The sequence below is a fragment of the Carassius auratus genome, linkage group LG48F, assembly GCF_003368295.1.
Source record: "Carassius auratus strain Wakin linkage group LG48F, ASM336829v1, whole genome shotgun sequence".
Classification (NCBI taxonomy): Eukaryota; Metazoa; Chordata; class Actinopteri; order Cypriniformes; family Cyprinidae; genus Carassius; species Carassius auratus.
In genome coordinates this window covers 186,509-204,926 of record NC_039300.1, presented here as the reverse complement: position 1 = coordinate 204,926, position 18,418 = coordinate 186,509, and the positions used below count along the sequence as shown (strand labels likewise).

The 18,418-nt window shown below is 40.6% G+C and overlaps 1 pseudogene; it reads right to left on the bottom strand.

The window, feature by feature from the left end:
* Window positions 1-2,750: 2,750 nt before the first annotated feature.
* Window positions 2,751-17,726, bottom strand: LOC113068620 (uncharacterized protein K02A2.6-like; annotated as a pseudogene).
* Between the last annotated feature and the right edge of the window lie 692 nt (window positions 17,727-18,418).

Genomic DNA, 18,418 nt, shown 5'->3' with positions numbered 1-18,418 from the left:
TATGCAGCCGGGCTCGTCAACCATTACTCCTTCGAGGACAGGCAGAAACCTAGGAGTTGTGATGGATCATCAGTTAAGCTTCACAGACCACATTGCTACAACGACCCGGTCCTGCAGGTTTGCCTTATACAACATTAGGAAGACTGGACTCTTTCTGTCAGAGCAAGCAACCCAACTTCTTGTCCAAGCTCTTGTTCTCTCCAGACTGGACTATTGTAATGCTCTCCTGGCAAGCTTTCCTGCATGTACTGTCAATCCTCTGCAATTGATCCAGAATGCAGCAGCAAGGGTTGTCTTCAATGAGCCAAAAAAAAGCTCATGTTACTCCTCTCCTCATCAGGTTACACTGGCTATAAGTAGCCGCTCACATCAAATTCAAGGTACTGATGCTTGCCTACAAGACGACCACTGGCACGGCACCAACTTACCTAAACTCACTGGTTAAATCTTATGTGCCCTCCAGATGTTTGCGCTCTACAAGTGAACGACGCCTTGTGGTGCCATCCCAAAAAAGTTCAAAATCACTCTCAAGGACCTTTTCCTGGACTGTGCCCAGCTGGTGGAATGACCTCCCAATCTCAATTCATACAGCTGAGTCTTTACTCATTTTCAACTAACATTTAAAAACATTTCGCCTGCACTTAACCAACTAATACCAGCACTTTTCCTTTTCTTGTCTTTTCATTTATATATAAAAAAAAACACCTGGCTATGCGTTCTATACTAGACTAACTGAGTCATGGCACTTGTAAACTGTTGTTGTTCTATTGTTGACCAGACTGCTTCTATTTTTCTCATTTGTAAGTCGCTTTGGATAAAAGCGTCTGCTAAATGATTAAATGTAAATGTAAATGTAGATGAGGAATGTATCTGGAATTGTTCCTGGAGGGTCCCCATTAAACAATGGGGAGATCCTCAAAGCTTCCAGGGCCTGAAACATATACCAACAATGGTAGTTCTGGGTGAAAACAGAGGCTACATTTATTATAAATGTATGCCATTACAAAACTAAGCAGGATATGTGGGGAGTTTGGGCACTTTGTAGAGCCATGCACGAAAGTTATATGTAACAAGTGTAGAGAAATTAGACATATTTTCAATGACTGTCCCAATTGCAGGAAGTGCAATCTCTGGGGAGACAATACCCATCTTTACAGAGACTGCCCTAAGTCATTTGCCAACAGAGCTAAAGCAAATAAAATGGTGTGGATAACAAACATGGATATTGCTAACGAGGGGGTGGAGCCTAAATATTTGAATTATCAGAGAAGCCATGTAAGGGGTGGAGAAGGAAAGGAGGCTGGACCAATCACAGAAGAGAAAGCTCCAGACTAGATAGTGGAGGACAATGACATAGAACAAGTAAATAAAGAACAGGAAAAAATAAGTTCAACAGGAACAACTGGATGATTCACAAGTAACTTTCATATATGCTAAACTGTCAAAAAAAAGCAAAATCCCCTCTCGTGAAGGAAATTGGGAAAAGAGACATAGGGCCCTATTTTAACGATCTGAAACGCAAGTGTCAAAGCGCGAAACGCAAGTAACTTTGTGGGTGGGTCTCGGCGCTGTTGCTATTTTCCCGGCGGGATAAATGGCTCTTGCGCCCGGCGCAAATCTAAAATGGGTTGGTCTGAAGTAGCTTCATTATTCATAGGTGTGGTTTGGGCGTAACGTGAAATAAACCAATCGGAGCGTCATCCAACATTCCCTTTAAAAGCAGGTGCGCAAGTTTCATTATGGATTGCTATTATTATGGCGTATTTACCAGGCGCACGCCAGGAGCGGTTCACAGCCGAGGAGACTGATGTTCTTGTAAGAGCAGTGAAAGACAGAGAAGTTCTGTTGTATGGGGATGGGAGAAACCCACCCAAAATAGCGTCGGTTAAACAGGCGTGGGAGGAAATAGCCACAATTGTTTCATCGATTTTTTTTTTCCTGGTTCTTGACGGACAAACAAATTTGTCAGATGTCCTTATATACATATATGTCTTGCCACTATCGGGCAAACAGGTCTGATCCTTAATTACTACAATTAGCCTGAATAATTTGTAAGCAAGATTTCACAATGATTTCCGTCATCTCATGTGTTAATATTTTTTTAGTGTAACAATTTATGATTTGCAAAAATAACTGTTGCATCTGTGTAGATTACATGAGCAAAGTGTATGCGCGTTGTGCACGCTATACATTATGGTCAAGCTTGCGCCCTTAAAATAGCATAATGAACAACGCGCAACGCGCCACTGACTTTAGACTAGGTTTTTTCTGGTCAGTGGCGCAATTGATTAATGGAACAGCAAAATAGCACCAGGGATTGTTTGCGCCGGAACACGCCTCCTTTTTTGCGCTGAACCGCCCAGGGAGCGCAAGTTCATTCACTAGTTTAGCGACGTGCTTCTGTGGAGGGAAAAGCGCGCTTTGCGCGGGTGCAAAATAGGAATGACACATGCGTCGGTGTACAAAGTCAATTGCGCTGGGTGCAAGATAGGGCCCATAGTTTACTAGCTGTCTGGATCATCATCATCTTCAAATGATCTAGAAAGTCTGTGTGATATGCTTGAATAATATGAGGAGACGTTCGTAGTCTTGTGAACTTTTACTGAAAAAGGCAACATCGACATACATCTAGCTCGGCCAACTTCAGCTAACACACTGGCCAAAAAACACAACTACCCCAGAACAGCCCCGCCCTCCCCAGCTCTTAGCCTCTTAAAGGAACCTCACTACTGCAATAGTCAGTCAATACATTACACCCCTTTTCCCCAGTCCACAAAGTCTGCAAATCTTCTGGGAGGCTGATGCTCTCTTACAGGATACCGCCGAGAACGAGGGCAATCAGACATGCATTCAACTCCAGCTTCGGTTAGCTCAGCATCAGGGTTTCCCACATCTAATGCAGGCGACTGTAACTCAAGCATTTCAGTCCCTGGGGACTCAGGCGGATGGACAGTGTAGCCGTCTGGCTCAGACCTTGATTGGTCAGACAAGGGTGCCGTCCTGTCCATCAGTTGATCAACATGTCGTCTGTGCATTTGTCCATCCCCCGCTCTGACCTTGTATGACAGGGGACCTGTGATGTCTACAATGATTCCAGGCATCCACTTAGAACCTTTAGTGTAGCTTCTCATGTACACCAAGTCCTTAGGTCTAAACTCTCTGACTGTGCCAGGGCATTTTTCAGCATTCAGCTCCTGTCTGAGAAGCATATCACCATTATGATCAGGATGCAGACGATCTAGGGCAGTGGTGAGTTGCCGATTCATGAGCAACTCGGCAGGGCTTTTCCCAGTTGATGAATTTGGTGTGACATGCTGTGACAACAGGAAGCGAGCGAGCCTGGTCTGCTACTCGCCCTTGGTGATGCGAGACAGGGCCTCCTTGGTTGTCTGCACCATGCGTTCAGCTTGACCATATGAGCTTGGGTGATAAGGTGCTGTAGTCACATGGCGAATGCCGTTGCGCTCAGCAAACGCTTGGAATTCTGCAGAGGTGAACGAAGCACCATTATCTGAAACTATGACGTCGGGCAAACCATGTGTTGCAAAAAGTAGTCTCAGTGTGTTGATGACAGCTGATAAAGACATGGAACTCATCAGAGAGACCTCCAGCCACTTGCTATGTGCATCGACCAATATGAGGAATATTTTGCCTTGAAAGGGGCCTGCAAAGTCAACATGTAGCCGGGACCATCTTTTTGTCGTCCATTCCCATGGGTGCACCTTTGCCTTAGGAGGAGCATGACGTGACATCTGACAGGTTCCACATGCTTTAACAGTCTCCTCAATGTCTCGGTCCATGCCCGGCCACCACACATAACTCCTTGCGAGTCCCTTCATGCGTACCATGCCCGGGTGCGCATCATGCAAAATAGCCAGTATTTCTCTCCTCGCCAAGCAAGGAACAACCACACGGCTTCCCCATAACAAACAGTTCTTATGCGTAGAGAGTTCATGGCGACGCAAAAGGAATGGTTTGAAACAGCTATCAATCACATGGTGTCGCTGTTGGACAGTGTTTTCTCTACTTCCTGTTGGCCTTCTGTAGCTAATCATAGCTCCGTGTAGCTGTTTTTATTTTATATTTTTTCTCTATAATCTTTCTTACTATCACTGTCTGTTTGTTTGTTTTTTAAGTTGTAAAATATAACTTAATTCACACCATATTTCTGATATTATCGATCAATCTTATCAGATTAACTTTGATCTTCACTCTTCCGTGACTGCAGTACACCTGCAAAGCGTTAGCACTCGTTAGCTTGTCATTAGCGTTTTCTTTTCTCCTCTCCTCTCCTCTCTCACGCTGCAGTTTTTCACAAGTTCATCAAACAACCGCAGTAAGAATATTTCATCAAGCACTGTGAGTAATGGCTTCTCCTGAAATTGTTATTTGCACCTCTTGCCACATGTACAGTTTATCTATCTCTGTCGCTGATGAGGGATTCACATGTAATAAATGCAGGGAAATAGTTAGGCTGACAGAGAAGATTTCAGAATTAGAGACACGCATCCAAACTTGAATTGAGGACAGTAAGAATGTTAAGGCACTAGATACGGCTTTGGATGTGTCTAGCTCAGGGACTCCTGTACATTGTCCGGTTCCGGCAGTGCCCCTGCAGCAGGGCAACTGGGTGACGGTGAGGCAGCGTAGTCGTGGGTCAAAACACCGCTCTTCTGTTCCGATCAAAACATTAAACAGGTTCTCCCCACTCAGTGATGCACCCACTGAGAAACCTGATGAAAGTGCTCTAGTTATTGGCGATTCTATTGTACGGAACGTGAATATAGAGACACCAGCCACCATAGTCAAATGTTTACTCGGAGCCAGAGCGCCTGACATCTTGGCAAATTTAAAAGTGCTGGCTAATGCTAAGCGTAAATACAGTAAGATTGTTATTCATGCCGGCGCTAATGATGTTCGACTTCGCCAGTCGGAGATCACTAAAAATAACTTTAAAGAGGTGTGTGAACTTGCAAGCACAATGTCAGACACTGTAATATGCTCTGGTCCCCTCCCTGCTTACCGTGGTGATGATATGCATAGCAGATTGTCATCACTCAATGGCTGGATGTCTAAGTGGTGCCCACAGAATAACATAGGTTTCATAGACAATTGGACGAGCTTTTGGGGTAGACCTGACCTGTTTAAAAGAGATGGTCTTCATCCTTCCTGGGGTGGCGCCACTCTTCTGTCTAAAAATATGGCACATAGTCTTAGTGTTTATACTTGACTAACTGGGGCCCAGGTCAGGAAGCAGACAGACTGGCTAAACCGACCGTCTGCTAGCTGCCTCCCGTCACAGAGGTCAGTTAATTCTCAGCACATAGAGACTCTTTCACCTAGATATCACACTATAGAGACGGTGTCTGTTCCCCGAACTAGAAAATACAAAAAACGTCCAAACCAAGTTAAGGTTAACAATTTAATTGAGGTTCAACAAATAAAAAACAAATACAATATGGATAAACAAATGATAAAGATTGGCTTATTGAATACCAGATCCATTTCTACGAAAACACTTTTTGTAAATAATATGATAAATGATCATAATATAGATGTGCTCTGTTTGACAGAAACTTGGCTAAAACCTGATGATTACATTATTTTAAATGAGTCCACCCCCCAAGATTATTGTTATAAACACGAGCCGCGTCTAAAAGGCAAAGGGGGAGGAGTTGCTTCAATTTATAACAACGTTTTCAGGATTTCTCAGAGGGCAGGCTTCAAGTATAACTCGTTTGAAGTAATGGTGCTTCATATAACATTATCCAGAGAAACAAATGTTAATGATAAGTCCCCTGTTATGTTTGTACTGGCTACTGTATACAGGCCACCAGGGCACCATACAGACTTTATTAAAGAGTTTGGTGATTTTACAGCCGAGTTAGTTCTGGCTAAAGAGAAAGTTTTAATAGTTGGTTATTTTAATATCCATGTCGATAATGAAAAAGATGCATTGGGATCAGCATTTATAGACATTCTGAACTCTATTGGTGTTAGACAACATGTTTCAGGACCTACTCATTGTCGAAATCATACTCTAGATTTAATACTGTCACATGGAATTGATGTTGATAGTGTTGAAATTATTCAGCCAAGTGATGATATCTCAGATCATTATTTAGTTCTGTGTAAACTTCATATAGCCAAAATTGTAAATTCTACTTCTTGTTACAAGTATCGAAGAACCATCACTTCTACCACAAAAGACTGCTTTTTAAGTTATCTTCCTGATGTATCCGAATTCCTTAGCATATCCAAAACCTCAGAACAACTTGATGATGTAACAGAAACTATAGACTCTCTCTTTTCTAGCACTTTAAATACAGTTGCTCCTTTACGCTTAAGGAAGGTTAAGGAAAACAGTTTGACACCATGGTATAATGAGCATACTCGCACCCTAAAGAGAGCAGCCCGAAAAATGGAGCGCAGCTGGAGAAAAAACAAAACTAGAGGTATTTCGTATTGCTTGGCGGGAAAGTAGCATATCCTATAGAAAAGCATTAAAAACTGCTAGATCTGATTACTTTTCTTCTCTTTTAGAAGAAAACAAACATAACCCCAGGTATTTATTCAATACAGTGGCTAAATTAACGAAAAATAAAGCCTCAACAAGTGTTGACTTTTCCCAACATCACAACAGTAATGACTTTATGAACTACTTTACTTCTAAAATCGATACTATTAGAGATAAAATTGCAACCATTCAGCCGTCAGCTACAGTATCACATCAGACAGTGCACTATAGACCCCCTGAGGAACAGTTCCACTCATTCTCTACTATAGGAGAGGAAGAATTGTATAAACTTGTTAAATCATCAACCAACAACATGTATGTTAGACCCTATACCATCTAAGCTCTTAAAAGAGGTGCTTCCAGAAGTCATAGGTCCTCTTCTGACTATTATTATTTCCTCATTGTCATTAGGATATGTCCCCAAAACTTTCAAACTGGCTGTTCTTAAGCCTCTCATAAAAAAAAAAAAAACACAACTTGACCCCAAAGAACTTGTTAATTATAGACCAATCTCGAATCTCCCTTTTCTGTCCAAGATATTAGAAAAGGTGGTATCCTCACAATTATATTCCTTCTTAGAGAAAAATGGTATATGTGAGGATTTCCAGTCAGGATTTAGACCGTATCATAGTACTGAAACTGCTCTAGTTACAAATGATCTGCTCTTGTGTATGTGTATCTCTCTATTAGTTTTATTGGATCTTAGTACTGCGTTTGACACCATTGACCACAACATTCTTTTGCATAGACTTGAACACTTTGTTGGCATCAGTGGAAGTGCATTAGCATGGTTTAAATCGTACTTATATGACCGCCATCAGTTCGTAGCAGTGAATGAAGATGTATCATATCGATCACAAGTGCAGTATGGAGTACCTCAAGGCTCAGTACTAGGGCCGCTACTCTTCACGCTTTATATGTTACCCTTGCGAGATATCATCAGGAAACATGGTGTTAGCTTTCACTGTTATGCTGATGATACGCAGCTCTATATTTCCTCACAGCCCGGTGAAACACACCAATTTGAAAAAAAAAACTAATGGAATGCATAGTCGATATAAAAAATTGGATGACGAGTAATTTCTTACTGCTAAATTCAGAAAAAACAGAGGTGTTAATCATAGGGCCTAAAAACTCTGCTTGTAATAACCTAGAACACTGTCTAAGACTTGATGGTTGCTCTGTCAATTCTTCGTCATCAGTTAGGAACCTAGGTGTGCTACTTGATCGCAATCTTACCTTAGAAAGCCACGTTTCTAGCATTTGTAAAACTGCATTTTTCCATCTCAAAAATATATCTAAATTACGGCCTATGCTCTCAATGTGAAATGCAGAAATGTTAATCCATGCATTTATGACTTCAACGTTAGACTGTTGTAATGCTTTATTGGGTGGTTGTTCTGCACGCTTGGTAAACAAACTGCAGCTAGTCCAAAATGCAGCAGCAAGAGTTCTTACTAGAACCAGGAAGTATGACCATATTAGCCCGGTCCTGTCCACACTGCACTGGCTCCCTATCAAACATTGTATAGATTTTAAAATATTGCTTATTACTTATAAAGCCCTGAATGGTTTAGCACCTCAGTATTTGAATGAGCTCCTTTTACATTATACTCCTCTACGTCCGCTACGTTCTCAAAACTCAGGCAATTTGATAATACCTAGAATATCAAAATCAACTCCGGGCGGCAGATCCTTTTCCTATTTCGCGCCTAAACTCTGGAATAACCTACCTAACATTGTTCGGGAGGCAGACACACTCTTGCAGTTTAAATCTAGATTAAAGACCCATCTCTTTAACCTGGCATACACATAACATACTAATATGCTTTTAATATCCAAACCCATTTTTAGGCTGCATTAATTAGGTAAACCGGAACCGGAAACACTTCACATAACACCGTACTTTCTACATCATTAGAAGAATGGCATCTACGCTAATATTTGCCTGTTTCTCTCTTGTTCCGAGGTCACCGTGGCCACCAGATCCAGTCTGTGTCCAGATCAGAGGGTCACTGCAGTCACCTGGATCCAGTACGAATCCAGATCAGATGGTGGATCGGCACCTAGAAAGGACCTCTACTGCCCTGAAAGACAGCGGAGACCAGGACAACTAGAGCCCCAGGTACAGATCCCCTGTAAAGACCTTGTCTCAGAGGACCACCAGGACAAGACCACAGGAAACAGATGATTCTTCTGCACAATCTGACTTTGCTGCAGCCTGGAATTGAACTACTGGTTTCGTCTGGTCAGAGGAGAACTGGCCCCCCAACTGAGCCTGGTTTCTCCCAAGGTTTTTTTCTCCATTCTGTCACCGATGGAGTTTCGGTTCCTTGCCACTTCCACTTCATCTACAGCGATATCATTGACTTGATTGCAAATAAAAACAGACACTATTTAAACTAAACAGAGATGACATAACTGAATTCAATGATGAACTGCCTTTAACTATCATTTTGCATTATTGAGACACTGTTTTCCAAATGAATGTTGCTCAGTGCTTTGACGCAATGTATTTTGTTTAAAGCACTATATAAATAAAGGTGATTGATTGATTGATTGACATCAGCCGGCCAGCCATGTAGCACCCAGCGCATTACTCGTGCTAAGACAGAGTCCTTGAGTGTAATGTTAGCGATTCGCTCAGCATGCATGGGTGCTTCTGGCACCATTTCAAGTAGCAACACTTCCAATGGTCGTGGTGTCACAGCATCAGATGCCGGCAAAGGTAAACGACTCAGGGTGTCAGCATTGCCCATTTGTTTGCCTGGTCTGTAGCACAGTTCATAGTTGTAGGCACCAACAATCAAACTCCAACGTAGCATTTGTGGTGAAAGGATGGCAGGCATGGGCTTGGCATGGTGCAGGAGTCCCAACAGGGGTTTGTGGTCTGTAAAAATCATGAAATGGCTGCCTGCACGGGTTGGCTTGATGCCATCTTTATCCACTCTAAACCCCAAAAACTCCACTTGAGTAGCAGCAAAAATGCTTTTCTCTTTTTTTAGTCGCAGTCCAGCTTCAGCAAAGCACTTTAGTACGGCCTGTAGACGTGCATTATGTTCTTCCATGGTTTTGCCCGAAATCATGTCATCCAGGTATGGTTGGACTCCTGAAATTCCTGCGAGCAAATTTTCCATAAATCTTTGAAATATTGAAACAGCTGTTGACACCCCAAATTGCAAGCGTCGAGACCGGAAAAGCCCACGGTGAGTGTTAATAGTCAGTAATTCCGCTGTGTCATCATCCACTGGAAGCTGCTGATAAGCTTGTTTCAAATCAAGTTTAGTGAAAACTACTCCTCCAGCTAGCTTCGAGAACAGTTCAGATGCTGTGGGTATGGGGTACACATCAGGCTTAACGGCTGTATTCACTGTACAGTGGTAATCTCCACAAATCCTCAGACCCCCATCTTTTTTTGCAACAGTCACTATGGGTGTGGCCCACTTTGCATGGCGAACAGGTTCAAAAATTCCTTGAGCCACCAATTTGTCCAACTCCTCATCCAGCTGGGGTCGCAATGCAAAAGGAACTGGGCGGGCCTTAAAGAAACGTGGCGTAGTTGTGGAATCAATGTCAATAGAGATTGGAGGGGTCTGGCAAACCCCAATGTCCTGAAAAACCTCAGAGTATTCAGTCAGTATTTTCTCTATGGACTGCTGCTGTACCCGGTATTCTCCTTCCACTGATATTCCCAGGGCATCAAACCAGTCTCGTCCTAACAGACTAGTGCCTTGGCCCTGGATGACGAACAAAGGCAGGGTGTTTCGTGTTCCTTTGTACCTCCACAAATATTTTCCCTTTCACTTCCAAAGCTGCCTGTGACCACTGCTTAAGTATTCCATTGTTTGCATGTATTTCAGGGGGTTGGGAGGGCCACAATGAGTGATAGGTATGCTCACTAATCAAAGAACAGGCAGCTCCTGAATCTACTTCCATTGTGTGTGCTTGTTTGTTCAGTATAACAGTGGCCAGATATGGCTTCTGCCCTCCTCTTTCTGCTTTAGTAGTTGTGGTGCTGTAAACAGAGTACTCATCATTTTCTTTGCGAGTTACAACGTTTGTGTAACGTTCTTCTGAGTTGGCTGCATCCTTGTCAGCACCATGTTTAGTCTTTGTTAAACACACACGAGTAATGTGTCCTTTTTTTACAGTAATGGCATACAGCAGTGGAAAACCTACATGCTTGTGGGGTATGCTGACCACCACATCTAAAACATGGCTTGTCCCGTTTAGGATTTTCATTTGAAATTGCTGTTTTATTTACTGATGCATGCGCATTGGTCGCATAATGAACATCATCCTCCAGCCGTGATTCGTTTTGATGCTGACGAAGTAGGCGAGCGTTTAACAATGCTGTTTCAGCAGCTAGTGCCTTTTCTGCCTCTTGAAATGTTAGTGTCGTTTCCGCCAGCAGGCGTCGCTGTAGCGCTTCATCCATAACCCCGCACACGATTCTATCACGCAGCATTGCTCCTAACTGATCCCCAAAAGCACAGTGCACAGACAAACGTCGAAGCTCAGCACTGTAGTTTGAAATGCTTTGATTAGGTTTCTGCTTACAATTTTGAAAATGAAAACGTTGAACAATCTCTGATGGCGCTGGGCTATAATGACGTTTCAAGGCAGCGACAAGGTTTGCATAGGACACAGTAGAGGGTTGCGTTGGGGCTAGCACTGAACGTAAAGTGGAATACGTTTTCGCGCCACACACACTGAGCAGCACGGAGCGTTTTTTTGCATCATCCTCAATATCATTTGCATGAAAAAAACATTCCAGTCTCTCTGTGTATTCTTCAAAAGAGTTACTTGAACATTCATCAAACTCTTCGATACGGCCGAGTGTAGTCATGTTCGCTGCAGATAGAAATTGGGAGACATAGTTTACTAGCTGTCTGGATCATCATCATCCTCAAATGATCTAGAAAGTCTGTGTGATATGCTTGAATAATATGAGGAGACGTTCGTAGTCTTGTGAACTTTTACTGAACAAGGCAACATCGACATACATCTAGCTTGGCCAACTCCAGCTAACACACTGGCCAAAAAACACACCTACCCCAGAACAGCCCCGCCCTCCCCAGCTCTTAGCCTCTTAAAGGAACCTCACTACTGCAATAGTCAGTCAATACATTACAGTCTGTTTCCCACAAATGTAGCTAACAAAGTCTGCTTTCTGTCAATATGGCTGAAAACATCAACCCCCAGAGCTGCTGGAAGTAGTTCTTAAGGAAGTTCCTGTTCCTGATTCCCACTTCATAGAATCAAAGGAGGGGCCTGATTTACAAGATATAGCCTCCCTGTCTAGAGAGGAAAATATGTTTGGGTTTTATTGACAAGATATAGCCTCCCTGTCTAGAGAGGAAAATATAGTTTGGGTTTTATTGACCTTCTTAAATAATGTTTAAAATGTTTTACCTGTCTTTTCACACAACCCTAATGATGACCTTCACCATTGCCACACTCAATGTGAGAAGTGTGAGGTCTCCAATTCGTGCACAGTCCATTTTATCCTTAAGTACATTTCTGGCAGATATGTTTTTACTACAAGAATGTGCTATCCCATTTTTAGCCTCTTAGCCTGCGCCCGATGCAGGCATCGTAAGATCCTCATTTGCGCACATGTAAATATTTATGAATAGATTAAATTAAAAACAGGACAAATTTAATCTTGACAAACTATATATCATTATAGAGATCTAAGACTCAAGCACCAAAGACAGATTGCGTTAAAGATTGCAAAACTTTAAGAATGAAAACGCAGTACATAACATATTCATCGTAATAACGAGTCATAAACATCTCCACAGCTGTAAATCCCAGTTTAGTTAGAAAGGTAAGGGTCCACTGAACTACATCTCATGGAGCTTGTCAAGTCCAATGAAGCAATAATATTGTAATATGGATGATAATTCCTTTGTTTATGTTTCAGTTCTTCAAGTTAGTATTGTTTGTGTCCCTTATGAAATAACTCAAGCTCAGAAACTGCATCTTAGTAGTAAAAAAAACGGCAAGGTTTTGTAGTGTTTTGTAGCAATTAACAGTACTTTGACCACTTCTCCATCTACATGAGGTCATTAGCATCTGTCATTCAGAAGCATGGCTTTTCTTATCACTGCTACGCTGATCACACCCACCTCTACTTCTCATTCCAGCCTGATGACCCGACGGTAGCTGCTCGGATTTCAGCCTGTCTGAGTGACATGTCTAGCTGCATGAATGACCATCACCTTCAGCTCAACCTTAATAAGACAGAACTCTTGGTGGTTCCAGCTAACCCATCGTTTCATCACTACTTCTCTATATAGCTAGGTTCGTCAACCATAACTCCTTCCAGGACAGGCAGAAACCTAGGAGTTGTGATTGATCATCAGTTAAGCTTCACAGACCATATTGCTACAATGACCCGGTCCTGCAGATTTAACCTTATACAACATTAGGAATATTAGACCCTTCCTGTCAGAGCAAGCCACCCAACTTTTTGTCCAACTCTTGTCCAAGCTCTTGTTCTCTCCAGACTGGACTATTGTAATGCTCTCCTGGCAGACTAGAAGACTATCAAGCTTCTGCATCTGATCCAGTATGCAGCAGCGAGGGTTGTCTTCAATAAGACAAAAAAGAAAAAACTCACGTTACTCCTCTCCTCATCAGGTTACACTGGCTACCAGTAGCCGCTCGCATCAAATTCAAGGTACTGATGCTTGCCTACAAGATGACCACTGGCACGGAATCAACATACCTAAACTTACTAGTTCAATATTATGCAAGTGAATGACGACTTATGGTGCCATCCCAAAGAAGTTCAAAATCACTCTCACGGACCGTTTCCTGGACTGTGCCCAGCTGGTGGAATGACCTCCCAATCTCAATTCGTACAGCTGAGTCTTTACTCATTTACTCATCAACATCTAAAGGCTCATCTTTTTCACTGGCACTTAATCAACTAATACTAGCACTGTTTTTCCTTTCTTTTCGAGTCTTATATATATATATATATATATATATATATATATATATATATATATATATATATATATATATATATATATATATATATATATATATATATAAACCTGGCTATGCAGTCTGTACTAGACTAACTGAGACTTGTCATGGCACTTGTATACTGTTGTTGTTCCCTTTTTTATCTGATTTCCTATATTGTTCTCAACTGTAAGTCGCTTTGGATAAAAGCATCTGCTAAATGATAAAATGTAAATGTAGTGTACAGTGTCTAAAACAGAATGAGAAGATCCACCAACAAAAAAAAGTGAAAGAAAGGCTGAAGAATGTTATTTGAATTCTGGCGCTCTCTCGTGATGGCTTGTGACGCGCACTGACACACATGTCATCTGATGGAGGCGGAACTTAGCATTTGCCTTTTTCTTTATTTTAGACTATATCTTTTTTAGAGACCTGGATCTGGTGGATGCTAGATTAACCCACCATTTTTCTCAAATCACTCTATGCTTTCATGCACTTTCTCACTCCCCCCAGGTGTGACTATAGGTAAGGAGTTATGGAAAATAAACTGCTCTTTGTTATAAGATAAGGGAATAATAGAGGGATACAAAGAGCAGTATTATGAGTTATTTTAAAAAATAGAGAAAACTATAAAAGACTCACTAGTCTAAATAAGGATTTTGTTCCTAGTGAACTAGACAAAGTTTTAAGGAATTTTACGAAAAGACCCCTGGAGCTGATAGACTACCTATGGAGTTTTAGGAGACCTTTTGGGATATTTTAAAACAAGATTTGTTGACAGTTTTTAATGACCTAGATGACCTGGACTCACTCCCAGATAGTTTTAGGTTGGGAATCATGACCCTTTTGTACAAAAAAAACGACAAGACAAATTTAAAAAAAGTGGTGCCCCATAACACTGTTAAATATGGATTGTAAATTTTTTTTGCAAACTTTAACAAACCAAATGTGACTTAAACAGATTTGATACACCCGGACCAAGCATGTGAAGTCCCAAAGAGGAAGATCACGGAAAGCCTTGTACTGATTTGAGATGTTATCTGTCAAGTGAGACACAGACATGTTAGATTATTAGTGCTATATTTAGACTTTGAAAAAGCTTTTAATTGAGTTTCGCAATGGTACTTATTTCAAGTACTTGAAAAAAATTCTTAGGTTCTTAAAGTGGGTGGGCTTGCTTTATAGCAAGCAACATGAGCAAAATTCTGATAAATGGGAACCTCTCTGTGATGGCCTGGATTTAAACCACACAATTCTTAGATACATTCATCTTTGCAGTTGATCAAGTAAAAGGACATTACTATATTGGTTTGGTTTACGAACTGTATTTGTCATTGGACTGAGTCAGTGCACGGGCTTAGTTATTTGGCTTAAGGTTAAAACATTAAAACCAGTTAAAATTCTTCTTTGGCTAAAATGTAATTTTATACAAACATCGCAATTTGTTAAAGTTCATTCTTGTAATGACTTGAAATATTTAATAACTGTTGTGTTGTGAGAATGGACCAGCCTAGTGACAAAGAGATTCAAACAGGAAGTTGTTCTGTTTTATGTGAATTCTAAAGGAAATTAGACTATACCAACTGTGATGTATAAGAGGGGGCATAGGAAAGTGCGATGTCGTGATCAATGTGATTTTTTTGTCTAAAATAATTCTTTTTCATTAACTAAAATTTATCCATGGCTCTAAATTTAGTTAAATGTGTTGTTCATTCCAAATGTGTTGTTGTTCCTGTTTTTGTGAAAATGTTTTTTTTTTTTTTTCTTGTTTTGTTTCATAGTGCTGGCCACCTCCTATAAATTCGGTGTACGTTTTGTCTAGTGGGGTTGTTATTTATTGTATCCTGGTTAAGGTGATGTGGAATGTTGTCCTCTGTCAGCTTGAGAGGATTATGCCTAATTATGTCCTTTGTGAATCTCCTGTGATGTAATCTACATGGAATACCATTTTTGGCCTTTTTCCTCTCTAATGAGGTTTGATCACGTTTTATCTTGCGTAAGCAAAAAGTAATAAACCTATCACAATTGAAGACTACTTTGCTCCCTGTTTTGTGGTTATGGACCCATTTTTATTTTTATTTTTGTGATCTGCTCAGGCTCATAGCGGATCTTTCACACTCTCAAAATCAATTAAGATATGCAGCGGCGTCCGTCATGGGTGCCCTTTATCTCCTCTCCTATATGTGGCAGGTATTGAACCCTTAGCCCAGGCCTTGCGAAGGGATGTATGGATCAAAGGATTGACCGTCCCAGGGACCAGAGGACTGACAGTGAAGACGGTTTTATGCATTCAATTCAATTCAATTCAAGTTTATTTGTATAGCGCTTTTTACAAAACAAATCGTTACAAAGCAACTTTACAGAAAATTATGTTTCTACAATATTTAGTAGTAGCTAGTAGTTTGTGCACATTTGACAGGTTTTTAGAAATAATAATAATAATAATAATAATAATAATAATACAAGACGTAGTCAGCTAGACGATGAACTATCAATATTATTAATTAAGTTATTATATGATGCAGTCACACATGTGGCAATAATTGTTAGTTCTGTTGTTGATTCAGGATTAGCATCATCTGAGGTCCTCTGAGGGTCAGCAACATCTCTTCTCAGGTGTTCTGGATCCAGACTGGAGCTTGTTTAAATCCTAGTTACCACGGGATGGAAATCCCGTGGCGAAACATAGAAACAAAATACAGACATCATTAGCATAGCTGCTGATCTAACAAAGTAAAATTAGTTTAACCCAAGCTAATGAATAAAAAAGCACCTTCGATCAGATGCAACTACACTCACAATTTAAAAGATACATTATTCGAATGCTTGACGAAAGAGATGTGTTTTTAATCTAGATTTAAACAGAGAGAGTGTGTCTGAACCCCGAACATTATCAGGAAGGCTATTCCAGAGTTTGTGAGCCAAATGTGAAAAAAGCTCTACCTCCTTTAGTGGACTTTGCTATCCTAGGAACGACCAAAAGTCCAGCGTTTTGTGACCTTAGGGTGCGTGATGGGTTGTAACGTGGTAGAAGGCTAGTTAGGTACGCTGGAGCTAAACCATTTAGGGCCTTATAGGTAAGTAATGATAATTTGTAACTGATACGGAACTTAATAGGTAGCCAGTGCAGAGACTGTAAAATTGGGGTAATATGATCATATTTTCTTGACCTGGTAAGGACTCTAGCTGCTGTATTTTGTACGACCTGTAGCTTGTTTATTGACGAAGCAGGACAACCACCTAGAAGTGCATTACAATAGTCCAGTCTAGAGGTCATGAATGCATGAACTAGCTTTTCTGCATCAGAAACAGATAACATGTTTCGTAGCTTGGCAATGTTTCTAAGATGGAAGAATGCAGTTTTTGTAACATTGGAAATATGATTTTCAAAAGACAAATTGCTGTCTAATATAACACCCAGATTTCTGACTGTAGAGGAAGTAACAGTACATCCGTCTAGTTGCAGATTGTTATCTACAAGATTCTGTGTAGTGTTTTTTGGTCCAATAATTAGTATCTCTGTCTTATCCTAATTTAATTGGAGAAAATTATTTGTCATCCAATCTTTTACATTTTTAACACACTCTGTTAGCTTAGATAATTGGGAAGTTTCATCTGGTCTCGTTGAGATATATAGCTGAGTATCATCAGCATAACAGTGGAAGCTAATTCCGTATTTTCTAATAAAATTACCAAGGGGCAACATGTATATTGAAAATAGAAGGGGACCTAGGACGGGGTTGTAACGTGGTAGAAGGCTAGTTAGGTACGCTGGAGCTAAACCATTTAGGGTGTTTTATGGTGTCTCCTTTATTTATACACCTTTTACCTGTTTCTTTATTATTCTCAGGTAGGTAAGGAAAGTCGACCCTGGACAAAACTATAAGCATTTAAAAATACTTACAACTTGCTCAGTAGACTTCCCTGTGGTCAGTTCTTGCTTACGGCTCTTAAATTACTACTCTTGCAGACCATAACTTGTCATTAATAAAATACAAGTTTTATTAAAGTTAACAAAAGTTATATCAAAGTACAATAGTAAAGTTACAAAATCAAGATATAATCAGCTGGTATCAGGCGTCGAGGGATACTGTGCTTGTTCAGTATCCGTCGGTCGAGTCTCTCTCTCAGTCTTTTATACCCAGACGTCGAACGCTGGTTCTTCTGATGTCATCACCTGGAGTGCTGCCAACTCCTCTGCCGAGGCTTTCAGTTGTTTACGTCGCATTGCTTTAGCCCTTTTCCTATTCTTTTTCCTCTTAACCGTCGGTGAAATACACCTTAAATACTATATTGTCCATTTATCATAAAAACTATTTCTAATACATAAGTGTTTCTACTCTAAATCAGTAACTACATACATTTCATGCAAGTAAGCAGTTTTCTTAATGTTAGTGTAGTTACGCAATACATTTTCCATATAGCATTAATCACAGGGTTACATCTTTGTACTTAAGCAAAAGCATTATTACTACTTAGGTTACAGTACATCTGTTTATAGCAAATTAAGCATTAATCAAGACAGTATAATTGCAAAATCATCATCTCCATTAACAAGGGCCTTATAGGTAAGTAATGATAATTTGTAACTGATACGGAACTTAATAGGTAGCCAGTGCAGAGACTGTAAAATTGGGGTAATATGATCATATTTTCTTGACCTGGTAAGGACTCTAGCTGCTGTATTTTGGACTACCTGTAGCTTGTTTATTGACGAAGCAGGACAACCACCTAGAAGTGCATTACAATAGTCCAGTATAGAGGTCATGAATGCATGAACTAGCTTTTCTGCATCAGAAACAGACAACATGTTTCGTAGCTTGGCAATGTTTCTAAGATGGAAGAATGCAGTTTTTGTAACATTGGAAATATGATTTTCAAAAGACAAATTGCTGTCTAATATAACACCCAGATTTCTGA